This window comes from Vanacampus margaritifer, chromosome 8 (assembly GCF_051991255.1).
Source record: "Vanacampus margaritifer isolate UIUO_Vmar chromosome 8, RoL_Vmar_1.0, whole genome shotgun sequence".
In the NCBI taxonomy this organism is placed as follows: Eukaryota; Metazoa; Chordata; class Actinopteri; order Syngnathiformes; family Syngnathidae; genus Vanacampus; species Vanacampus margaritifer.
Window position 1 is genome coordinate 5,015,610 of NC_135439.1, and position 16,891 is coordinate 5,032,500.

Below are 16,891 nucleotides of genomic sequence, written 5' to 3' on the forward strand. Positions count from 1 at the left end.
CTGTGTGTGCGTGCGTTTGCCTGCCCCCCCGCAGGCTGCATGCAATTAATGTGACCTTGCAGCGCACCAGGCAGTCTGGCCCATCACCTTTCTCGAATGTCAAAGCTGCTGTCTTCTAGCTTGCTTTGCTCGTACCACGTAAAGCCAAGTACACCTCTGATCCAAACATTGATCTTTCAACAATGTGTGCACTGTGGCATTTGTAGTTTGCTGTAGACTTGAACTTTGAGCGGTTTTCTCATATTTGTGTAAATGAAGACTTTAGGATACACGGGATCATATTGCAACAGTGTTTCCCGACCTTTTGGGAGTTTCCAGAATGAATTGGAGGCAGTATGGTGAGTCACTGGTTAACATGTGTAAGATTCAGAAATGAGTAAGATTTTTACATTTATATTTCTAGAATTATTATTTACACATTTATACAATTTTGTATTTCTTATTTTTTAATACAAGCAGCTAAATCGACATGTTGAATATGCCGTTCTCATTCACTTGCATTTGCCTAAAGTTTGCGAGCTCCTGATTGGTTATTGTTGGTCAGCTGATGAGTTGTCAGGAAGCGTTGTTAAACGTTGTCAGTAAACCGTTCTAGAAGAAATCCGTCTCCATCCGGCTTCCGTTAACCGCCAACGAACCCTCACGTTACACATGCTTGCCTCATAGCAGTGCTTCTCAATTATTATTATTTATGGAAAATAATACCCCCCCCCCCCCCCCCCTCAACTCAACTCTCCGCCCCCAACTACAAATAGCATTACTTATCCATAAAATTCTTGTACGTACAGCTCTTCAGAGGAGCTAATTCTCCTTGTGCACTCTGAAAATGAGAGCGCCACTGCCACCTGCTGTAGCGGATGTGCGCTACACCAATGAGTGTCACTTCATGTACGGGTCTTACAGTGGGCAGAAAAGCAAATGTTGTAACCTTAAAAACTGGCTTTCAAAATGAGTTTTAATGCTACACTGGCGAACACGTGTGTGTGATGCAAGCATTGTATTCAAAGGTCACTTCCAACCACCCATGTGATTGCTTGGATTGGATTAACTGGTCTACGGTAACTTGAATGTAGTTCAAAGGAACAGCTTCACCAATTTAAATGCTATTTGGTGTCCATCATTTGTTTAAAGGTGAGCCGATTTGACGTTTCTTTGCACCATGAGGCGCATCAGTTACTGCTTAATGGTCCAAAAATGAGCCGGAGAAGGTGATAATGGACTCAATATGCAGGACAGCATGTGAGGACATTTTTTGTGTGTGTGTACGTAGGGCCTTAACGCAATGTTTGGACAAGTGCTGTCGGAAAATGCGAACGTCTCTGAATGGGAGTCTGTTTTCGTGACCTGCAAGTGACCCTCTGCTATGTTCACTACGCATGTGCATGTGCGCACATACACAAACGTGTATACAATGGCTGACAATTACTTTCACAAATAGTAAAAATACAAGAGTTTTCCTGTAAGCCAATATCAGGGACAATGTTATCAATGTTAGCTTTTTGTTATAATTGCATTTGAAAGCTTTTTCTTTGGCTTTTCTTCTTTTTTTTTGGCTTTCTTTTTTCTGAAACAAGAACATGCTCCCTTTATTTATATATATATATAATCTGTGTTTTGTTGCGCTTTTTGTGACTTTTTGGGTAGACAGTTATTCTAAAAGGAATCACCAATCACATGCTATCAAAATGAGTGTTTTTGCCATCTTTGCATTACAGTTATGCACATTTTTCTTTTTCTTTGGGTTTGTGCAAGCCTCAACAAACAGCTTCCCTTGTTATTATATTTTGTTGCAATATTTACAGTTATACACTTTGTTTTTTCTTTGCCTTTTTGGCGGCCCCTCTTGAATTCAAGGATAGCATTTTTTTTGTTTACATTTTACAGCCAAGCACATTTTACTTTTTATTTGGCTTTTATGTGAGGCTTGTTTTTACGTTGTGCTGTGGGTAACGTTACTTGACACTTTAAAGTCTGATGCATTTTTTCCCCTCCACATATCAGCTTCAGTATTAAAGTTAAGAATGAGTACCATTTTTTTATGACTGTTACTTTTATCACAGTTTATAAAGTTGATATGTTACTTAAAATCATTGCCTGTTGTATAGTTTCAGATCCCATATTTCCTTATTTATTGTTGACTATGGAACATCTGTCAAATCATTTCAACTTCAACAGGCAAATGTTGGCTAAATTCTTGCAACGAAAAACCGACTTTGTGTCAGTCTTGTTGCGGCAGCTGTACAAGTGTCATGCACGCCGACTAGCCCGCTTGCTCTGTGGAGCCAGCGACAGGTATTAGGAGTTAAGTGATTTCCAGAGGAGAGAAGCCTTTCCTAAAACGACATTGAGCTTCAGCTTGACGGCCTGCCTCACTATCAGAGAGAGAGAGAGGGCAAATATTCTCTTCCCCACCCCAGCGATCCATGAAATGACTGTTGGAAAACCAACATCCCTGAAAGTTCCTTGCTAATATCTGTGACGTGAGTTATAGTGTGTGTGTGTGTGTGTGTGTGTGTGGGGGGGGGGGGGGGGGGTTTGTGTGTGTGCATATAGATTAATTTGAGGAGCAAATTCCTAATTCTGGGAAGCAATTTTTGTCAGGTTAATTCCACCATTGTGAGCCGCTGTGAGAGGGAATGCAGCCGACTCCCGGCCAATTGAAGCGGCTCCCCTCCTTCCCTTTAAGTACAGTACAGAGAGAGACGCGACGTCAACATGTAAAAAGTACATTTGCGAGATCTCCACTTGCGGATGATGTCAAATTGGCTGCTGTGGATGGGAACTTGGAGATCGCGTGTCAAAAATGAGACAAATGGAGAATTGAGGATACAGTATATTCAAATCTGACTCACAGTTGTAATACTGCAAACTCAGCCTTTATATAATGATTCAGTTCATTTATTGCACATAAAATGCATGCCTAGGAAAAAAAAGTTCTCAAAGCCTAATACAAATATTTTGAACTTAAAAGTTAAGGTGGCAATTATTTCACATCTCTGGTTTGGCGAATGGCAATTAAAGGGGATTTACAAGACTCACAACAGCAAAAAAAAAAGAAAAAAAAATGCATGTGCACCACTTTGATGGCCGTTCATCCATGTAATGATACACACCTACACATAATTGATGCTAATGACACGTCTGGATGCGACTTGCATTTTCACAACCAGCTGTGCACATCTGCTCCACCCCCCAGACAGACACATCGGGGTTTACTGTCATCACAAATCACCCACCGTTTTAAGCCCGGCGGACTTAGACCGTCAAATACTAATGTCTCTTTTGTCCCTCTGCAAATTTGTGGTTTGCTTTTTGGATCGTTTTGTCTTTTTTTTTTCGTCCTTCCCAATCAATTGCGGGGGGTGTTCGCTAAGTGAAGGATGTCCTAATGCTATGTGATGGAATAAGAGAGCAAACAAGGGGCAGAATATGAATTGAATTAATATTTCATGCTGGCTGCAGAGCTGCGGTATAGTGCAATAATAAGCCAGAGGAGTTCCATTTAAAGCGCAATGTAAAACCGGAATGGCACTGCGCCAAAGGCTGATAAAAAATGCTAAATAGAGTAGAACCAGAAAAAAAGGCAATGTTTTAAGTTTTTAATGAGAATAGGTAGACACTTTCAAAAACATAAAATCAATATAACAAGCAATGCCATGCTGTGAATAGCGTAAACCTAAAAGTAGTGATGGCAAAATGAACCTTCATGAAGCATTTGCGATACTTTTTGACTCCTCTAGATGGCGCTCTTGGTTTAAGGATAAAGGCAAGTGCAATTAAAAATTGATTACGTTTGCATTGCATCTTTGAATCACGAGTGCCATCTTGAGGAGTCAAAAAGTATCGCAAGTGCTTCATGAAGCTTCATTTTCCCATCACTACCTGAAAGTAATTAATGCCAACACCAAAAACTTTTGTAATTGGGTACAGCGGCCACTAGATGCCGCCAACACACGCCCAGACTAAATTAAGCTTGAGCTTAGTTGCTTGGCCACAAGATGGCACCAAACAAGGTTTTTATATTAGACATGGCTTTGGCCTGGGCACAAAAAAACAGTCAGGCGAGTTTTTCAGTGAATAAAGGAGGATGGTTTCCCACCCAAAAATCTGTAAATAGACAAATTCATGAATGCTGAACTGCTGTTTATTGCACGTTTAGAGATAGTCGTCCAAAGTCATATTGCGGTTCACTTTTTTTGCAGCTTCAATGTATTGCACATTCTTATATCATACATATCTGACCTGATATCACATCGTGGAATTATGTGGTTATTATTTTTTCCTCACTGATTGCTACTGTTGAGCAGTAAACGCAAATCCGGAAGAAAAGGTGTAAAAGACAGAGAATGTCCAGTTTGGGACATTTGTATATTGTATATTGCAAAAAATAACCGACTTAAGTTATACAATTTCACGCATATGGCAACGTAGACGCTGCTTGACCTTTACATCTCCAGTGTTGTGACACCATGCACCGGCGATTTTTAAAATTCAACCCGCAGTAAAACCATTGGCCGACAGTCATAGGCGGTTTTACGGGGTGGCAGCTGCCGCCCGTACCAAATCCCTTGCCAGTTTCCGCCGCGTAACTTGTGTGTGTGGCGAGCCTAACAAAAAAATCTTCCAAGAATCCTTGGATGAACTTGAATTCAAGTCAGCTGTGGTATGTGCAGTACCTCCGCCCAGCCTCGTTTGCCTTTTACCAAACCTCTTTGGTATTCTGCCACCTTCCCAAAATATCCAATTTGATCAAAACAATTTCCAAGAGTACCTCCAGGCCAGGCTTACTATTCCTCGCTTACGCCGCTGCTGAGGCACTTTAATGAATGCTCCGTGCGCTTCTTCACGAGCCGTCTTCACCACAAACGTGCGTTTTTTTTTTCTGTCATGTTGCCTATTTCATTGCCGGGAATCCATTATTCTCTGCGTCGTCACCTCGACACTGACGGAGCACCTTCTTAGAAATTCCTCCTCTTTCATTCCATTTTTGCGGCAACATTATACAGAACATTCTCACATGTTGGAAAGGAACACGTGTGACTTGGATCGCAGGTGTTTGTTCTCATTGCGAGGCCGGCGAGGCCCTGCTAAAGATTTGAATTTGGCGTGCGAGCCAGTGGATCAGTGGGGCGCTAATGATCTGCTGCAGTACTTTTATTAAATGAATACATCATGCATACATGCAGTCATTAAGGAGGCACTGTGATATACTCATTTTTCACCTTTTGATTGCAATATACCGAAGATGATGGGGGGGATGTGTGGGAAACTTGGCTATCTTAACCCTTGTTTCCTGGGGATCGATATTTCATCTTACTGAATAATTTTTGAAATATATTGTCTTTTTAAAAAAGATTTTTTCTATTGATACATTTGTGTCAACATTCACCATTGCTAGCTCTTTTTTTTTTTAGTTGTAGGATTCTTGCATGTTGCATGAGCGCTAAAATGACACATGACATATTTTGGCCCGGGCTACCTTAACCTCCCAAAATCAAAATTTGCGGTGTTCTTTTTGGATATAGTACTGCATTCCTGTCAAGTTTAAGGATCAGTGAAAAATTACAAATTACATGGCTCTGAAATAACAACTTTATTGTAGATAAAATACCTAGCTAGACAAAAACTGTAGACCGCTAGCTAGGTAGATAGTGAAGGAATATTTTGATTACTATATTAAGTGTAATCTTTGCGTGTCCAAAATAATTGTATTCGAGATCTGATGAAGAAGGTTCCTTGCAAGGATTTATTTAGAAGCTTCTAAAGACACAGTTAGGACACCCACATCTGAATGCGATATGAACCCCCCAAGTGTGTAACAGTCTACAGAACATCAACTCATTTATAACCAAAGGATAAAAGGATCCGCCTCCCGGCTCTTGATTGAACAAAGGACTGACATGTCATCTTCTAGATCGAACAAAGGTGTAATGTTGATGGTAAACAGACATCTTTATATAGTTCCCCTTCTTGATTGGGGGAACAGATGTAATCAAGATCTGACCCCAGACCTTCCGTCTCTAATGACAAGAGACTCTGACAACATCATGCACATTCCCCCTCCAACAGCATTGAGGGTACGAAGATCAAATAAAGTTCACAAAATCACCATCCCACTGTATTCTTTTAAACACTCATGATTATATCACATTGATATGCCTATAAGTAAATTCAAAAACGGTAAAACATCAAATTGAAAATGTTAAATGTCTTCAGTAGCTAGCTAGCTAGCTAGCTAGCTAGGTAGATAGATTGATTGATAGTCTACTCATTTAATGGCTGCCGTTTTTGCATAGAACACCACTAAATGTGAAGGTCGCAATAAAATATATTTTTTTTCTTTTTCATTTTTTTTTACAGGAGAGCTCAGTATTGTTAATTCGATTTGACATCATCATTGCTCTCCTTTTTTTTTTTTTTTAAAAAATCCAACAAATCAATTAAAAAAAATTTAATAAATGTTTTTTTTTTTTTTTTTTAAATCAAATAATAATCGGCTGTTCCAATCACAGGAAATGTCGGTGCCTTTATTCTGCATTTGTATCCATCTTACAAATGTGCTCATGCACAAAAGTGGGCCAAAAGTGTCGTTGCTCTCCAGGAAAACGTTCTGAAAATAAGAGTAGAAAGGAGGTAAAAATGATTAAAATGCACATCTGTCTCGTTTGTTTCCAGGAATAATCTCCAGTAAATAATGCTGAAAGGGTTGCCATTAATACATAAAGACGCGGGTGGGTTAACAACATTCGAAGCCTGAGGTTGTGAAGGATGACACATAAGGACACCGTATTTTAATGCTCGGCTGCTGTGGTAGCAGTAATGACTTCATGATGTAATTTATGCAAAATGGATGTTTTTGTTTGTTTGTTTGTTTTTTGTTTTAATTGTATGAGGCAGTGGTTTTCTTATGTCTCTGATATCACTTCAAATGTATATATTAGTTGTGTTTAGTTTCAGATTAGGTCATCAAGTCATTGTGTTGAATCTGATTTAAGATTGTGTGAATGATTTGGTTATCTTGTAGATGACCTGTCATCCAAGACTACTACTACTACTACTAGTACTACTGCTACTTACATTATCAGTAACTTTATAGACTCGGAAATGACATTCACCGAGATAGTAATACATAGTTATCAAAGAGCTGTAAGGTTAAAGGTGGCATTCCTCAAGGGTCATTTGTAGGTACCAGATTTATTCATCTAGATGGAACAGATGTAGCGTAAAGGCAGATAGGGAACGAATGAATGAATGCTCACTACAGAACTATATATTTTTAAATGAAATAATTAACAAGGTAAGTGGATAGAAAAATGAAATGATGATGAAATGAGGCGTCCACCAAGGTTGACTTTTCGTTTCCGTACGTTTCAATTTAACAGATGGATGCATGATTAGGCTTTATTAATCTCATATTGGAAAATAAGGAATGAATTCATGCTTAACAGAGAGCAAAATGGTGGAATGTGGTGTCCCTCAAGGTTGACACACTTGTCCCACACTTTCTACATTTAAGGGATGGTTGAACGGATAGTTACTCACATGAGGAAAATTCATAAATTGCTTTTTAATTCAATTAATATTCGGCGGGAAGCATGGCCTCAATTTGCGTGCTTTTGAACATTCCACGGCGGGTTGATTAGGGTACAATACTAGATGGTCCCTTACACACTCAAGTTGTACTGAATTGCACTTGATATATACAGTAAGTTCTCCAGCATCTTAATGTATTCCCACGTGGCTGCAAGCTCTTTATTGTCAATCAAGCGCACTTGTGTGGAGCAACTTGTCACGCAAACATAAACAGTCGCTTCTATCACGCTTCCTGGAAAGCCACAAGAGAGCTGAACGCACTCAGGGGGGGGGGGGGGGGCGGTTGAGGGGGGCCGGGGTGAGCTACACTGATGACAGCCATCGTGCACTTTGGTGCTGGCGATGCCTGCAAGATTGTCACCTCTGTAGTGAGGTTTGCGTCACCACAGCCAAGTTCCATTTATACCTGCACCAAAAGCGTAGTTTGAGGCAATCAGCCATCCATTTCTTTGGATGTAATTGAAAACGGGACACTTTCATCAAGAGTGCAGACATTTTTCATTCCCTAGCAGGAACAAATCTGTGCTGCCATCAAAACAAAATGGACAGAATTCTGATTGGCTGTTTGATGAGCAATTGCATACCAACTCCATGAAGGGCTTTCTACTTATGAAACATGTTGACATACAAACATTTTTGACATTCATTACTGCATCTCTCCTTCTGATTTCTGTACTGATCATTCAAACCTGCACAGAAAATGTGATTTAGGTGACATGCATATTGTGCATTTTCCCCGCAAAATTGAAAACAAATCGTTGGTGTTTAATAACGTGCCTGTGATTGACTTGCTGAAATTAGCTCTTACTAACTCATTCAAACCCAAAAACGTATAAATAAGTTTTTTTAATACTTTGCTCTGCACTTCCCAACACATATGCAAACGTTTTAACGTTTTTTTTATTTTTTATGCTAGAGCATACAGAAGGCTTTGATTTAGCTCGTGACATGCAGAGGTCGCTTGAAGCAATTGTAGTTACTCCAAAAAACGGCCAGCAGGTGGCAGCAGAGTATAAGAGATCAGCCAGGGCCATGTTGCAAAAAAATATTTTCCTTGGTGTTTTTGACTGGTTTGTGAATGAATGAAACTTAAACTATATTCTAATGCTAATGCTAATGCTAATAAAAAACAGATACAAATATACTTATTTTCCTCAGATTTTTTTCCTTTCTTTGCTAGGTTCCATGTTTTCATACCAATAGAACAAAAATATCCTGTGGATCTTGCCAAATCAGTCAAAATCCAGAGCGAAGGGGGTTGCTTCAGTGAAAATGGCTGGGAGTGAATGAGTTGAGGGGAACCACAAAGCAGAACTAAAAGTGGTGAGATGGATGGATGGACAGACATATGATGTTGGGCCAATGGCTTTCGTTTCGAAAGCATTTTCAGTCGTGGAGGCAGCACTTCATACATTACATAGTGTGTATGAGGCACATATCTACATCACTAAACACACATGCCCCACCCCATGCCCGTGTGTCGGCAACTTCACTGGACAATCAAGTGTGCGCTACTTATCAAAAGCTACGTTCTAAAAACAGTTGGGTCAAAAGTAACCCAATTATGGATCAAATATGGACCGATCCACTTTATGGGTCAATTTGACTCAGCTTTCTGGGTTGTTTTATGCAATTTTTTGACCCAGGTAAAGGATATGACCAATATCTATGAGTTGTTTTACACTAAAATACCCATTTCTTGACTCAAAGTTTTGTCAAATAAATCCAAGCACAGAATTGGTCCATTTTTCATTTTACCCATAGTTAGGTTATTTTTGATCCAACTGTTTTTAGTGTACAGCTGTTAGCCAACGCCAATTTGTAAATTTGAAAAACGCAATGCACCTGTGTTTACTATTTGGCTTTGACATGAGAGCAGGGGGTGTTCGACCCTTGGGAGATGCGAGTGTCTCTGCTTGATGAGTTTCAGACATTACATTTGAAAGTGGCACTGGATCTTCACCCAGCCAAGCTGTGGGTGACCTAGTATGGGGGCAGTTACTATGTAAATGAGCCCCACTGTTGTCAGGGTGGGGCGGAAGTGCAGAATAGCTCTCTTACAGACACATTTTCAGAACTACAGTGGGCAGATAAAATATTTACTTTACCCGACTACCGTATTTATATACAGTGCGATCATTTAAAAAGTACATTTTCCACTACATGTGAATTAGGCCGCATACAAATAGAGATGGTGTATTCATCTCAGCTGCAAAGGGGACGTCAGAGCGGCCGCGTCGTTTGGGGCCAAGATCATCGGAGAGTGCTTTGATGCGGTGTGACGTCACGAGCGAGAGCAAGCGGCGTTTTGGACAACGCGGACGTCACTGCATCGCTTTCAAGCCTGCAGGACACGTGAGTCATGCTCTCTTTTAAGTGCGTTGTAGGAATGCCCGCACAGATCTGTACGGCTTGCGTCTTTTACTGATAGGACCACATTTGAGCTTGCAATACTTGTTCAAGGAGGTGCTAGACACACTTAAGGGTAATGGCGTTGATTTACATGATTCCTCAATAGTTCCCACAACTCTGCACATTTTTTTTCTTGAAAATGGACACTTTCCCTCTGGCATCTTCTCCGCCGCTAGAATTCTATTAACTCTTTGACTGCCAGACGTTTTCAGAAAAGGGATGCCGTGCGTGCCAGCCGATTTAAGCATTTTGACTGATCTTTCAAGGTCCACAGAAAATGATGTGTTGGGACTATGGAAACACACCTACTACCAAATGAAAGATTGCACTCTCATCTTTCATCAGAAAAAAAAGTTTGTTTCTACCTTATTCCGTTTTTCAGTAATCAACAATAGAAAATGGTTAGTTTCACCTCTGTTTTGAAACAAACGTCTTTTAACGTCTTTGGCACTCCTCCATAGAATTTTACTAAACGTTATTTAACGTTTTTGGCAGTCAAAGAGTTAAACATCCTGGTCAACATCCTTTTTGTAAAATCAAACAATTATATACAAAACACTGATAAACAAACCTCCAATACATATCATATTATATGTATTTATTTATTTATCGTCACAGTTTTTATGGCTATATGGATGTTTTTTGTGTTTGTAATTTTTCCTTTCAAAAACACCTGATTACATGCACTTATATTCTCATTTATTTGAATGCAATTTCCAGTGGGGGGACAAATGGGTTGGCTCTGAATCGAACCATAAAAGCTTCAGACTGACGCCTGTCTGTGTTCCCATTAACCAACACAATAGGCGCTCATTTTAGCGGCTCCACTTGAGCAATAATTGATAGTCACAAAGTGCACTCGCGCCATTTAAATCCAGCGTTGTGCACTCTGAGGCGGTGAACCGCTTTGTGTACCGGCATCATATTTAAGCAAACATATTAATTAAATTCACAGATTTGTCCAAAACATGTTTTTGTTTGGGCTTTATTCGATTTAATGTGTTTTGACTTCACTTGAACTTTTAGCTTGGAGGTGACTTATTTAAAAATGAACTGATAAGAGGACTTTATTTGTATTGTTTTTTTTTTTTTTTTGTGTTAACTTATCATATCTCACCCCTTCAGGGAAGGCCAATGAAAAAGGAAAACAACACAAACTAATGTGTTGTTGTTCTATACGTGTACTTGTCTGTTTATTACCATTTGAGGGTCACTTCCTGTGGCGTTTGAGATAGCTGCCAAGATCTGCGGTGTACTGCGGGAGATTATTTCTAAGCGGCTGCTTATACACAAAAATGTGTTTTGCTGGTGAAGTAACCTTGACAGAGATTCATTCAGTGCTGTGTCGTTGATTGGTGTCGACTGTCGAGTGGCTACATTTTCAGCTCGAGTTGACGTTAGTCGAAGCCACATTCAATGTGGACATTTATAGAGCGAGGCAACAAGAAACAAACCATGCACGCTATTATGCCTTGCTGAAATTGAGGAAATAAACACCCGTGCCGCTACACAGGGAGATTTTTTTTTTGATTTTTACAAATTGTAGCCTCAACTCTATTAAATACAAGGCCCCCAATTAATCAGCGACTTGATAAACCCTATTTAACCCTCTTCGGAGAAACTCGTGTGAATTATAAACTCTAATCCACCCCCAAAATATCAAAATTAGGAAAAAAACCTTCCCAGTCACTATGCCAAGAAATTTGTTAGCTAGATAGTTAGTCGGGCAATTAGTTAACTTAGTTAGTTAGTTAGTTAGTTCAGACATACCAGGAAGTATGCACAGGAACGCCAGTTTGAAGAGGGGGGGCGAGAATCCTGGGCGTACCTAAAAAAAGGAGCCCAACTTAACTGACCGTTACTCAAAAATGTAAAAAATTGGGAAAATAAACATCCCCAGTCTCCGTGCCAAGAAATTAGTTTGCTAGTTTGTTAGCTAGTTAGTCAGTTAGTTCAACTAGTTAGTTTAGTTTAATTAACTTGGTTAGTTAGTTAGTTCTGGAATACCAGGAAGTAACATACATTTAAACTCAGAGATCAGAGTTGTGAAGTCAGAAAAAAAGGAGCCCAACTTAACCGACCGTCACTCCAAAATGTAAAAATTAGGAAATAAACATCCCCAGTCTTCGTGCCAAGAAATTAGTTAGCTAGTTAGTCAGTTAGTTAAACTAGTTAGTTTAGTTTAATTAACTTGGTTGGTTAGTTAGTTCTGAAATACCAGGAAGTAACATACCTTTAAACTCAGAGATCCTAGTTGTGAAGTCAGGAAAAAAAGGAGCCCAACTTAACCGACCGTCACTCCAAAATGTAAAAATTAGGAAATAAACATCCCCAGTCTTCGTGCCAAGAAATGAGTTAACTAGTTTGTTAGCTAGTTAGTTGGTTAAACTAGTTAGTTTAGTTTAACTAACTTGGTTAGTTATTTAGTTCTGAAATACCAGGAAGTAACCATACCTTTAAACTCAGAGATCCGAGTTGTGAAGTCAGTAAAAAAGGAGCCTAACTTGACTGACCGTCACTCCAAAATGTAAAAATTAGGAAATAAACATCCCCAGTCTTAGTGCCAAGAAATTAGTTGGATAGTTTGTTAGGTAGTTAGTTAAACTAACTAGTTTGTTTAGTCTAACTAACTTAGTTAGTTAGTTAGTTCGTTCTGACATACTGGGAAGTAATATACCTTTGAACTCAGAGATCCGAGTTGTGAAGTCAGGAAAAAAAGGAGCCCAACTTAACCGACCATCACTCGACAACGGTGACCCCCGTAGAGAGACAGACTGTGAATGGCAAAACATAATTGACAAGATTTTAGGCCGATATTTATTTCTCGCTACTCTAATTTAGTTATTTGCTATTACGTTCACATAACAAGTGATTTGGAATGACTGCGTTAACCAAAACAATTGATCGGAATCAGCCATCGATGTTGTTTACATTTGCCTCGAACGCTTTGAGTTCGGAAATGGGACACTCCGGGTTCACACCTTCCTTAAATGCACCATTAGATCACAGTTTTTTTTTTCAACCTCTCTCTGTTCATTGTTTTGTTGTTGCTGTCACGTGTCGAGATGATCCAGTCTCGTCATGTTTCTTTTTATGTGAGCTTTCCCCCCGTTTCTTGATTTAGCGGTCGAGTGGTTGATTAGCTCTTTCAAAGAGGACAAATAAATCTTTGATGCTTGTGTCCTCCTGAGAACATCCATCTGATAACAACACAATCAATTCTTTTTTTTTTTTGTGTCCTCACATCCATGTGTCACCTAATCATGTGAAACACTTCATGCACGATATCTGATGACATTGTGACAAGGATGTTTGTGGTCTCCTGTCAGGTCACCTTGCAAGCTCCACCCATCTTTATTTTGTGGTCAGGAATTCTTCTTATTGTCTGCCCTAGGGTGCATTTAATCCAATTGATCATCTCAGATGTTTGGGGGGCACCTTCTGACGTTCAAGGACTCGCTCACAATTTTATTGATTTATTTGTTTGTACATGTCGTTCATGAAGTACAACAGATGTCACATGTTTTGTAGAGGCACTTGTTGCTAGGCAGAATTTGTAGGAGATAATTTATGTCTCAACCTCCTTTTCTTTTCTTTTTTTATTTGCATAGTGGAGCCCTACTATTCGTGAATAGCAGAAAATATAAAAATAAATCTGTCAACATTTGTCCATCTGTTTCTGTCTCTTTATTAATGCAATAGGATGGTTTTTCAACCATATATCTTGGCAATTTTATCTGGAAAAAAAAATTAAAGAACTTTCGGCACTCATTAAAATTTGAATCCCTCTAGTTAATTTTTGTACACAAAACAATTATATCAGCATAAAAAGATAGTTTTGTGAGTCTTTTGCCTAAAAGCACAAAGCCGCTTTGTCAATTTGCAAATAAAAAGCCTTAATGGAGTGCTGGAATGCATTAAGTATATTTTCTAAAAGAGTAGCAACATAAAATGACATTTGAAGACATTTACGACCTTTTTCTTCCTAACACACACACTGAGGCAGATTATTATGAATATGATTTTTTTCTTTTCCCCGACTCCCACTTTATTTGACGTTTCCTCACGGAGATGCTGCAGTTATCACGTTAACATTGAGACAGCATCTTATCATCGTGTCTGTGTGTGCGTGTGTGCGTGTAAGACAATGGAAGAGTGTGAGAAATGAGATACTAAAGGTGAGACGCAGACAAATGTTCTTTGCCGAGTCATACAAGCCTTCAGCTGCTTGCAGACATCATTGTAAAATTTGACGTCAATTCTGTGTTATCGCGAATGCAAAATGTCACATGTGCCATTCTTCTTTTGCTTTATTTTGCAAAAATGCCATTATGGAAAAGTGGAATTTTGCATTGAGACAACTCCAGCCAGCAGTGACCCACCAAATTCAGTAGTAATGTTAGGACAAAAAAAAAGTGCGGGTAAAAAAAAAAAAGCTGCAGTAGAATGAGAAAAAAAAAATCTCGTAAATTTAGAAGACTAAAGGCTTAATGCCATCCCTTAAACTCTTTGACTGCCAGACGTTTTCAGAAAAGGGATGCCGTGGGTGCCAGCCGATTTAAGCATTTTTGACTGATCTTTCAAGGTCCATAGAAAATGATGTGTTTGGACTATGGAAACACACATACTACCAAATGAAAGATTGGACTCTCATCTTTCATCAGAACAAAAAGTTTGTTTCTATCTTATTCCGTTTTTCAGTAATCAACAATAGAAAATGGTTAGTTTCACCTGTTTTGAAAAAAAACGTCTTTTAACGTCTTTGGCACTCCTCCATAGGATTTTACTAAACGTTATTTAACGTTTTTGGCAGTCAAAGAGTTAAAAGTTGCTAAACTATGACCAAAAATTGTGTAAATTTCCATGAAAAAAGTTATATAATGAGTAAGTAATAATATAGCATAAATAATATTGTAATGTTTCACCCAAAAACGTATTAAGTTATGAGATAAAGTACACAGGCAAAGTTGTAGATTTATGGAAAAAAAAAACACCTCATCAATTTATGAGAAAACGATAATGTCGCCAGAATAAGGCAAATTGTATTATTTAGCGGAAACTCGAAGAGTGGGTTTGCACCACTAGGGGCACCATGTCTGTTTGGATGATTTCTTTAGGAAACGACAAAAAAAATAGAAATCTAAGTCAGTAATTCAAGTTAAGTGGTCTCATTAGCTTTCATGATTATGTCAACATTTTGTTATGGCACTTAAAATTGCCAAAGGAGGACAACCAAAGGCTCACCAGTTTTCTGAAGCTGCGTCGTGATTGGTTGTTACCTGAACCCTGAGTAACTGTGATGTCATTTTTAGTCGACAAGTGGCAAAATGGCCGCCCCCGCCCCTGAGATGGATAAAAATGGGTGTATTTTTCTGCGTAATTTATATTCTCGGGTTGCCTGCCCCTTCAAGCAAGAACGTTATGAGAATAACTTGTAATGAAAATTAATTGTCGTGAAAAAAGTAATGGCATGAAAAAATAAGTTGAATTACGCAAAAACAAAATAAAGACAAAATTGTTGTAGACCGATACAATTTAATATTGTATATTGGAATATTGTCAGAATTTATTGTAACATGAAAAAAATATTATGACCAAAAATGTTGTCATGTTCCAAAAAAGTTAACTTTTGTAATTTGACTAGAACGAATCACAATGTAACAAGAATTAAGTCGTAATATTATGGCAATAAAGTCGCAAATTATTAGCAAAGTTGTTTTTTCATCCATCCATTATCTGAACCGCATCTATAGTCGTAGTGTAAGTTGATATTATTTTAGGAAAAACATGCTACTATTCCAATTCCTTCAGTTTTTTTTTTTGAAATTTCATTCTGTAGGAATCGATTATTTTGAGATAGTTGTAAAATGTCACCTTTCGACTGAAATGTCCAATGAGGTCGTCTGGCTTTGATTTAGGACGCAAGACACCCCCTGTGGTGATCTCAGCACGCTTTCCTTTTAGTCACTCCAGCCCGTGGTGAGAGTTTTTCCTTTTTTTTTTTTTTAGCAATGAGCTGCTATTTCGCAGCCATGTGAGTGCGCACATTTCTGAAGATTACCTCCGACATTCACGCTGAGACGCATATGGGGGACGGACGTTGTCTCGCACCAGACGAGAAAGGAGGCAAGCAGCAATTCTTGCTCGGCGTGATGGAAAAATCTAAATCGTCTCGTCGGGGATTTGAGAATAATACGCTATGTGACATTTAAGGAGAAAAGGGATAATAACTTGCTTTTTTTCTTCTTTCAGTTTTGTCGCTTTGAAAAGGTTTTGTAGTGACGGCAGATTCATTGCAGTTCCTCTTTGTGGAAGCAAAACAAGTCATGTGGCTACACTGGGAAAAAAAAAAATGAGTATTACAACTTTGATTGTAAAAGTTTGAAAAATTAGAAAAAGTAATGACTTTCGTTCCAGTGTGACTTTTCTCTTGTAATGTTACACCTTTTAGTGTTAGGAGTTTTTGCTACTTAATTTTAGTACTTTTTATTGTGTAAGTTTCTTAAGATTCTGACCTTTACTTTGGAACTAAACTTTTTGCCCGTTTTAAAAAAGAAAAGAAAAGGTTTTGTAACTAAGTTTTTTTTTTTTTTTTACGTAACTGTTTTATCTGTACATTCAGTTTAATAACATTATGACTTTGATTTTAGAATGTTACATAATTTTCCCCTCGTAACATACAGTTTAACATACTTTTGTAACATGATGATTTTTATTAACCTTACGCATTTAGTTTTGTAACCATCATCATCATCCTTTATTTTGATCATATTTTTAACGTTACATCATTTTCTTGTAACAATTTGAAGCTGTGCATTATAATGTGATTCACATTTTCTCGTAACATCTTGACTTTTTTTTTTTCTCTCTCCTAGCATTAGCACTT

At 38.5% G+C, this 16,891-nt stretch overlaps 1 protein-coding gene across 9 annotated transcripts in view; it reads left to right on the forward strand.

The window, feature by feature from the left end:
* Positions 1-16,891, forward strand: part of rap1gapb (RAP1 GTPase activating protein b) — a 96,233-nt gene that overhangs the window by 4,621 nt on the left and 74,721 nt on the right. Inside the window, exon 2 of one of the 9 annotated variants that reach the window (XM_077573670.1) lies at positions 9,803-9,948. The exons of the other annotated variants lie outside the window; for them this stretch is intronic. The gene's annotated coding sequence lies outside the window, so the exon portion shown is untranslated. The remainder of the gene's footprint in view (positions 1-9,802; positions 9,949-16,891) is intronic. 9 annotated transcript variants of the gene reach the window in all.